Consider the following 9,700-nt stretch of genomic DNA (forward strand, 5'->3'; position numbering starts at 1 on the left):
ATGTGGAATATACATCAATTTTCTATAGTAAAACTTAAATGAAAATAATATCCTTCGTATTACAACATATAGTCTAATGGTCAAGAGCTCGACCCGTGTAACATAAGGTCATGGGTTCACGTCTTGAAATATCATGACACTATCCTTCCTTTAAAACGACGAGTGTGATGAGTCGTTTTGGATTGAGGACCTGGTTTGTCTCGATATTAATGATGGAATTCTTCAAGAAGAGCACGAGCATTGGTCACATTCTCTATTGGTTCCCAAGTACGCTCGCTGGGACTATATCCTAGCCAATCGACTAAATAGTAGAGCTTGTTGCGAACAATCTTGGAATCGAGGATGGTGACAACCTCGTACTCAAGTCCATCTTCAAGCTCGATCGGGGGTGGAGGTTGTTTAATACGACCTGGGATGTTGCTGTCTTGATAGGGTTTGAGGAGAGAACTGTGAAACACTGGATGTATCCGAAGTTGTGGAGGTAGAGTGAGACGAAAAGCGATATCATTAATTTTTCCGATGATACGGAAAGGACCTAATTGCCGGTAATCCAACTTCTCACATGGGCGAGTAGTCTTGATGTGTCATCATAGTAGCCACACCCAATCTCCAATGTCAAAACTGGATGGAAGTCAATGACGATCCGTGTAAACCTTCTGTGTTTGTTGAGCTTGCTGTAGATGAGTAGATAAATCCGTTTGTATCTTACGTAGATGCTCCAAACGATCCTCTGTCCAAGGATTTGTAGGTAACTCTAGGGTTCAAATACACACCACCGGGGGTGACAGCCCGTGTAAGCATAAAATGGTGTCACCATTGTTGATGAGTGGACAGAGTTATTATATGCAAATTTGGTGAAGTGGAGAATATCCGCCTAGTCATCTTGATGATAGCTTAAAAAGCACCGAAGATACTGCTCCAGCGTTAGATTTGTTCGTTCTGCTTGGCCGTCTGTTTGCGGGTGGTAGCCGGAGGAGAGGTTACAAGTGACCTTAAGCATTTTAAAGAGGTGCTTCTAGAACTTCGTGACGAACTAGGGTCCACGGTCGCTGATGATACTATCAGGAAGGCCATGATGCCGACATACTTCATGCATGACAATTTCGGCGGTTTCTTCATTGGAGATTTCCTTAGTACATGGCAGGAAATGGGCCATCTTCGTATATCGATCTACTACTGTTAAGATCGCATCGAATCCCTTAGAGATCGGAAGATCTGTGATGAAATCTAGGGCAATGGATTGCCATGGCTTGCTTGGAATTGGTAATAGTTCTAATAAACCATATGGATGATGCCTTGGCATTTTTGCTCTGCAACATGAATCACAAGTCCGAACAAAATCTTCGACAAATTGTCGCATATGGTGCCACCAGAATGATTGTTGTACTAAATCTAGTGTTTTGGTACTACCAAAATGTCCAGCTGTATATGTGTCATGATAGTTTTGGACTACTTGAAGCCGACAAGTACCACTAGGAACATACAAGAGTTTGTTAAAGAATAGTAATTCATAATGACATTTGAATTGTTGATAGTCCGTACTTGGTTGTGGCAACTGTGAACAAGATGCTCAAGAGGGATCAATTTGTGCTAGAATGGCTTGAGCGAAAACATCTGTCTTCAAGTCCTCATGTATGGTATCGATAACATGGGAATCCAAGGGCATACCGAAGACCTGCATTGCTTGTAGTCGTGCTGGTTCCAAGATTACTTGCTTTTGGTTATTGAAAGCCGGCTCGCCGGCTCACTGGGACGCCGTGCTAGATACGAATGCTGTGATAATGCATCTGCCTTCACTTGTTGCTTCCCCGGACGAATTTTGAAATTTGAAGTCGAAACGAGTGAGGAATTGGGTGCACCGAGCTTAACGTCGATTTAATACACGAGCATTCTAAAAGTAGGCAAGGTTTTTGTGATCACTAAATATGATGACTTGATGAGATGACCCCCTCTAGAAAATGCCTCCATTGCGTAAAAGAGTCCACTATTGCTAATAGCTCCTTATCATGAATTTCATAGTTCATTTCTGCGGCGTCAAACTTGCGTGAATGGAAAGCCACAGGATGTAGCTTTTCATCATCACCCCTATTGAGATAGAATGCTACCCAAGCTGAATTCCGACGCGTCTACTTCAATGATGAATGGTTTTTCTAGATCAACATAAGCTAAACTAGGAGCTGATGTAAATGCCTTCTTAAGACTCTCAAAAGCAATGTCCGCTTCTTCAGACCCAACGAACGATTTTCCCTTCGTAGTAAGTTGTGTGCGAGGCAGAACAAGCTTTGAGTAATCCTATATGAACTTGCAGTAAAAATTGGCAAAGCCTAAAAAGCATTGCACATCTCGCAACGAACGCGGAGTTTGCCACTCTACCACCGTTTTGACCTTAGCTAGATCCATGGAGATGCCTTCCGAGGAAATGACATAGCCCAAAAATTCTACTTGGTTGCACCCGAAACTACATTATTCCAGTTTTGGATAAAGACCATGTTCTCGAAGTCGTTTTAGTACTAATAGTACATGAGAATCATACTCTTCTTGGGTCTTCGAATAAACCAGTAGATCATCCAAATAGATGATCAAAAAGTCATCCAAGAGATCTCAGAATATATCATTTGCCATGTGCTGGAAGACTGTTGGCGCATTAGTGAGGCTGAATGGCATGACCGTATACTCGAAGTGCCCATATATGGTCCAAAACATAGTCTTCCATTCATCTCCTAGTCGGATTCGTACAAGGTTATACGCTCCTCGTAAGTCAATCTTTGTGAAGAACCTTGCACCATTGATCCGTTCTAAAAGACTTGAGATAAGGGGAAGTGCATACCTATTCCTGATGGTGACTTTATTCAACCGATGGTAATCTACGACGAGACGAAGTGATCCATCCTTTTTCTTGACGAAGAAAATGGGTGCGCCGGCTGGAGATTTCGAATGTCGAATGAAACCATTTGCCAAATTCTCCTCTATATAGGCTCGAAGCACTTCTAGTTCGGTTGGTGACAAATTGTAGATTGGTCCCCGGTTGTAAATCGATGGGGCAATCATACGGGTCGATGGTGAGGAAGCGTATTAGCTCGTACTTTATCGAACACATAGGCATAATGATGATACTTCTCTAGAAGTTGAACGGTGGACTCCTCTTTATTGATACTGGAGGGGTTTACTGATATTGCGAAGAGAAACATTTCTTCCTTGTGTCCTTCCTCACACAACTAATGTAGCAAAATGGTTGCAATGTTATGAGTAGATCCTCGGGTTTGTCGACACCATATTTCTCTTGTTCTCCAATCTATGGCTGAGTTATGTAATTCGAACCATGGTAATCCCAAAACAATGGGATGTTCTGGGATACTAATGGGCTGCATAGATCTAGGCTTGTCCAACCAAACAGTTCCTATTTTGGCTGGATTTAATCGTTTAACTCTTCTTCTAGTTGACTAAGGATTTCAAATTTGTTTGAAAGGCTTGGGTTATTAGGACTATCAGACACACCTAGAGAAATAGACTCGGGTTTAGTACTATTAATACTAGCGGTTAATTGATATACCTATCTTTTCTGCCGATGGGGGTAGTTCACTACAATATGCGTCGGTCCACCGCAATAAAGACATAATCAATTTGCCTTGCTTCGCTGCTTTTCTTCTTCCGATAGTGGTCCACGACGACGTGTGGTGTCAATTTCCATTGGAGATGTATTGAATGACTCCTTTGGGAAAGGCTTTGCTACGATTGAAGCGTAGGTGGGATCCGATCTTGTTCGTGGCATTTGGAACTATCGTTCCAAACGTCGTTCGAAGAGGAGATTATCGCATCGCACCGCACGACTGATTGCTTCTGTCAATGACTTTGGCTCCTCAGGTAAATTTAAGCATAAGCCGAGGCCGGCCACTCACCTTGGCACAATCTTCGAATTTTGTTGATTGATGTCCTAACACTGTCGGTATCTCCAAAACAAGCTTTAAACTCGGTAATAAACTCTTTGAAATTATTTAACAAGGGAGAGCTTTTTCCTAAGATGGGGGGGAACCATGCCAAAGCCGTGTCATTAAGTAGAGTGCTTACTAGTTCCACTCGTGATGCGTCGGTGGGATATCAAGAAGGATGCATTTGAATGACTAATCGTACCTGATTAAGGAATCCTCTAAATTGCGATCGTGTTTCATCAAATTTCATGGGAAGGACGATCTTGGGTTCTTTATGAATCCCTTGCATACTAGGTCCTTGTTGTTGCATCGCTACTAAGGTTGCTTCAAGTTGTTGCATGCGTACCACTAGTTCCCCATGTTGTTGTTGTGTCTGCCGCTTTTCTAAGGAGATTTGTTGAAGATCCCCCAACAACCATTGATTTTCTTGTTCCAAAGCAAGGAACTTCTCCTTCAAGCATTGCAGCTCTGAGAAAATGGATTGATATTCTTGAGCGCTAATAGTGGCCATAGTATGAGAGAAAAGAGGAATAAGAGATTAGTATGAAGGGAGGGAGAAGGAAGAAGATAAAGGAAGAGAAGGAAGGAGAGAAAAATCGGTTCAAACTATCAGGAGTAGTACTAAGACAAAGAAGTACTGTCAGGAATAGTACTAAAACTGAGAAGGAATTAGTACTAAAAGATGAGGATTAGTACTAAGGCAGGTATAGAACTCTCGAGAGAAGGAAAGAGTGAATGAGAGAGAGAGAGATCAAGAGAGAATTAGGATAACAAAAGATATATATTATGTTAAGGTAATATACAATAGTAGCTAGGAGGCTTAAGACTGGCGTTGAACCGATTTGGTTCGAAACAATGCCTTGTGCCTCCTTTTATAGTGTTCTCAAGAGTACTCCTGAAGTTTCTAGAATGTTCCAGAGAAATCTGGAATATACATCAATTTTCTATAGTAAAACTTAAATGAAAATAATATCTTTCGTATTATAACATATAGTTTAATGGTCAAGAGCTCAACCCATGTAACATAAGGTCATGGGTTCGAGTCTTGTCATATCATGACAGAAGCATGATCCAGGACGATATGATCCAAAACATCGTTGGCGAAATCATCAGTGTCCATATGATCTCAAATGGAATCTTCATGAGTTGTTATGGCATTAACTACCATTAATCGTAAGCGATTAGGACCCAAAAAGATTTGTTCTTTGATGCTCAAATGTAGGTTCCCCTAGATGAAGTTCCATATAAGACTGCCGAGAAAGAGCATCTGCTTTGCCTTGCTGCATCCCAGGGCGATATATGATGATAAAGTCGAAGTGAGTCAAAAATTGCGCCCATTGGGCTTGTCACTGACTCAAGATTCGAGCATTTTGGAAATAAGTCAGGTTCTTATGATCATTGTAGACAAGGATTTGTTGAGAAGAACCTTCTAGAAAATGTCGCCATTGTTGAAACGAATCCACAATTGCAAGAAGCTCTTTGTCATGGATCTCGTAGTTGATCTTTGCAGCATCAAACTTTCATGAATGAAAGTCGACAGGGTGTAGCTGTCCATCATCTCTAGTCTGCGAGAGGATACTCCCTAATGCAAAATCGGATGCATCGGCTTCGAGGATGAAGCGTTTTGTTGGGTTGACATGTGCTAAGATAGGTGTCGTTGTAAATGCTCTTTTTAAGCTTTTGAATGCCTCTATTGCATCTGAACTCCATATAAATGGCTGATTTTTATGTGTGAGTTGACTAAGCGGAAGCACCACCTTGGAATAATCTTTAATAAATTTTTGATAAAAATTTGCAAACCCGAGAAAACATTGCACATCATGCATTGAAAGGGGCATTTGCCACTCTAAAATTGCGTGTACCTTCATGGGGTCCATAACAATACCATCTGATGATACAACATACCCCAAAACTTCCACTTGATTCTAGCCGAAACTATAGTTTTCTAATTTTGCGTAGAGACCATATTCTCGGAGTTGACGCAGTACCTGACGAACATGTTCGTCATGCTCCTCTTGGGTCTTCGAGTAGATTAAAATATCATCTTGGTAAACTATAGTGAAGATATCAAGAAAATCTCGAAAAATATCGTTAGCCAGATGTTGGAAAACAACAGGTGCATTCGTGAGACTGAATGGCATCACAATATACTCCAAATGTCCATAGAGAGTGCGAAAAGCTGTCTTCCATTCATCCCCCGGGCGAATCTGAACTAGATTATATGCTCCACGAAGGTCCAACTTCGTGAAATATTTTGCACCATTGAGACGTTCCAAAAGATTCGGGATTAACGGTAGAGCATATCTATTCCGGATAGTCACTTTGTTTAGCCCTCGATAATCCACGACCAAATGAAGAGTCCCATTCTTCTTCTTAATGAAGATGATAGGTGCACTAGTAGGGGATCTAGAATGCCGAATGAATCCATTTGTGTTATGGGCATGACCATATAATATCCCGTGGTGAGAATTTACCGTAGTATTCTATACACGTGGATAAGTGTGAGGGTTAAACAAGAGTGTAAAGAAGGGATCTTTTTGACTACATCGAGACTCTGCTCTTGTGGTGGGTCAACTCTTGTAGCGAGCACACCAGCTCCAGGTACGACTCGACGCCACGGCGGTGATATGGGACGCCGATTGAGGCTCGAGTCCGTCTCGATCCCTTCGCTCGGGGGTGGTTGGGTGGATCGGTACCCTTCTTTCTCTTTCTCCTTTCTATCTATCATTACTTTATCCTTATCTTAAGCTTACTTTAGTACCTTGATCTTTAATATTTGGTATCAGATTTATGTACTAATGTTTCTTTGTTTTTCATTTGTCTTTTGATTGATGTTGATCGATCGATGTGCGGTCGGCCTTGATCCAAACAACGATCAACAAAGAACTTCGGTAACTCTTTCCGTAATTTTTTTCTTTCTATTCTCTCTTCTCCCATCTAATCATGTGTTTAGTTTATATGTCATTTTTTCATTAAGTCAATGATGTTGTAGTGGTCTTTAATTGATTATCTAAAACGTTTACATATGTGCACGAGGTCAATACCTTGTTTGACATATAAATAATATGTGATGAGTGTCGTATGCATACGAGGTTAATACCTCAATTACGTATTACGTTCACGAACATATGTTACGTTTGCGTATGAGTTTAATACCTTGATTTGTTGTAAAGGATATGCGTTTGGTCTCATATGCGTAAGAGGTCAATACCTCAATTGCGTATTACGATGATCTCTTATTTGTGGATGTTTCGTGTGCATAGAGGTATATACCTCAATTACGTATCTCGATCACATCATTTGTGGCTATTTAATATAAGGATATGTTAATATAGGCATATGTGGTCACGTATATATGTATTTGATCGTATATATGTGATAAGTAAACATACGTGTATATTCGTTACTACGTAATTATATTGAAAGTTGTCCTTGTTGGGAAAAGGATGTTGGTGGCCGTCCTCACATTTTTGTGAGAATGGCGTTGTCACCATCCCTTTTTCAACAATTTTTTATTGTTGACAACCCCGTTGATGACCTCGATTTCGTTACGTAAAGAAACGCCTATAGCCATAATGATGTTGAGTATGTAGGGCTTGACCCACTTCAAGTGAGGTCACTCCAATGACACACGTATCCAACATCCCTCCCTCGTTACATGGATACGATGCCACCATGAGCTCGTTCTTATGAGAGGCATTCGTAATGACATGACCATGTGATGGGCCATGTGGGCCTACTACGAAACGAAGGCTCATTTGGCTTGACCATTAGGTTGCAATTTGGCGTATGCCATCGTAATTACGAGACTTGAGGTTAGGTAACGTACAAACATAGTTTTGGTAAATGAGGGCGAAATAAGGACCCTTGAAATATATGTTCTTTTAAAAAAAACATATATGATCAATTGCCTCGCATATCTCTTATACGCATCAAACATTAAGCATTCGAGAAGAGCAACTTACTTGGTTGGCTCAAGTGTTTAATGTATTTGTTCTCGAGGTCTCGAGAAGACCATACAACATCCTTGATACATATGACTATAACACATGTTTAGACTTAAGGTCTAAGTGCACCTCGGGGTCCTCGTAATAGGACTTAAAGAGCCGAAACCACATATGTGAGCACCGAAACATAGTTTATTGTTAACATTATTTTCGTGTATAAACTACTCATGACGCGAACATACATGGTTGAGCCTCGGGGAGCCGCCATGAAAAAATCGATATAGAGATCAGGGAAAGACATTAAATTGTCACCCCCATGGTTTTTAAAACACCTTTGTGTTACCATAGTAACCTGATCTTGAACCTCATCTCATATGTCTAGAGGGGTATTGACGTGAGATCATGATATCGATTAATGTTTGCCCATGATATGTTTACATCACGACATGATGTTATGACTATCTCTCTGACCTTATCCTATTTCTTTTCTAGAAATAATCTTTAATGGCTCAAATTAACAACCCGATGTCATCCGCTCAAGCGGAAGGAACTCAAGGGAATCCTCTTTGACAAATGTCCACTGAGATGTATTTGGCACAAATAACGCAATACCTTAGTTTCACCGCTCAACAGATGATCGAACTTCAGCAATCTCAGAGTGCTCTTGAGGCACGTGTCATTAGTCTACAACGTGAGACTAATAGACCTGATGAGCGACAAGGTGAACCGTCATTTGTCGTTAAGCCATTTACGGGAGAATAAAAGGAAAGAACCGAAGAAGCAATCTGCACATGACTGGGACGATGGGAGTCTCATTTTGAGCTCTATCCCATGCCAGATAGTACGAAGATTGCATATGTCGGCCGAGAACTTGAGGGTAAGGCTGCCACCTGGTGGCGTGGGCTCCGTACTATGGGGAAATTGCCCGATACCTAGACAGATTTTATCACGGTTTTTAAGGGCCAATTTCTGCAACCTCCCTCTCGAACCGAGGCAGCATAAGCTTTAATGAACCTCTCTAGCAGGAAATTTTCCTCACTAGAAGACTATGTTCACCATGCTAGAACCCAAATCCAGAAATCGGGTCTAGAAGGGGACAATTAGTTGATAGCTTGTTTTGTCAATGGCATCCCCAATTCAGACTATCACTGGATAGTGCACAATAAGGATCCAAAATCCTTCGAAGAGGTCGTTGAAATAGTTCTTCGCTATCAACGCACTTCGAAGAAGGACCACAACAAACCCAACGAAGCGCCCGAGACTAAGCAGTCACAATTTGTTGGGAAACACAAGACACCCAACGAATTCCTGGATCGCGATTGTAAGCGACAACATCCTTTTTGCGTATTCTGCAAAAAGAAGGGTCATACAAAAGATCAATGTCGAAAGCTCCTACGGAAAGAGCACGACTACAAAGCTAAAATTGCAGACCATAAAGGTCAGATTCCTAATGTCCTTCAGATCTATACACATCATTTAAGTAATTGTCAATGTTTCTTTCCCTCACTATGTATTAGGTCCCAATGATTTACTACGTGCAAACGGGTATATCAATGGATCTCCCGTACAATTTTTATTTGATTCGGGAAGCTCACACAATTGTTATTGCTAGGGCCGGACAACAGCCTAACATAGGGTGTCCACTTAAGAACATCACCAAAGGGTGGTACGGCAGAATGACTTACGTCACAACGCTTAATTAGACCTTAATCGATTACTTAGACATTCGTAATTAACACGCGTAAGATATGACAATAATCACAGAACGGTAATCAACAATTGAAGATTAAGACCATAAGCTTTATTAATTATCCGCTACTGATTACA

Source organism: Azolla caroliniana, unplaced genomic scaffold (assembly GCF_043228905.1).
Source record: "Azolla caroliniana isolate FFs.n. ecotype wild unplaced genomic scaffold, voAzoCaro1.0.p SCAF_7, whole genome shotgun sequence".
NCBI lineage: Eukaryota > Viridiplantae > Streptophyta > Polypodiopsida > Salviniales > Salviniaceae > Azolla > Azolla caroliniana.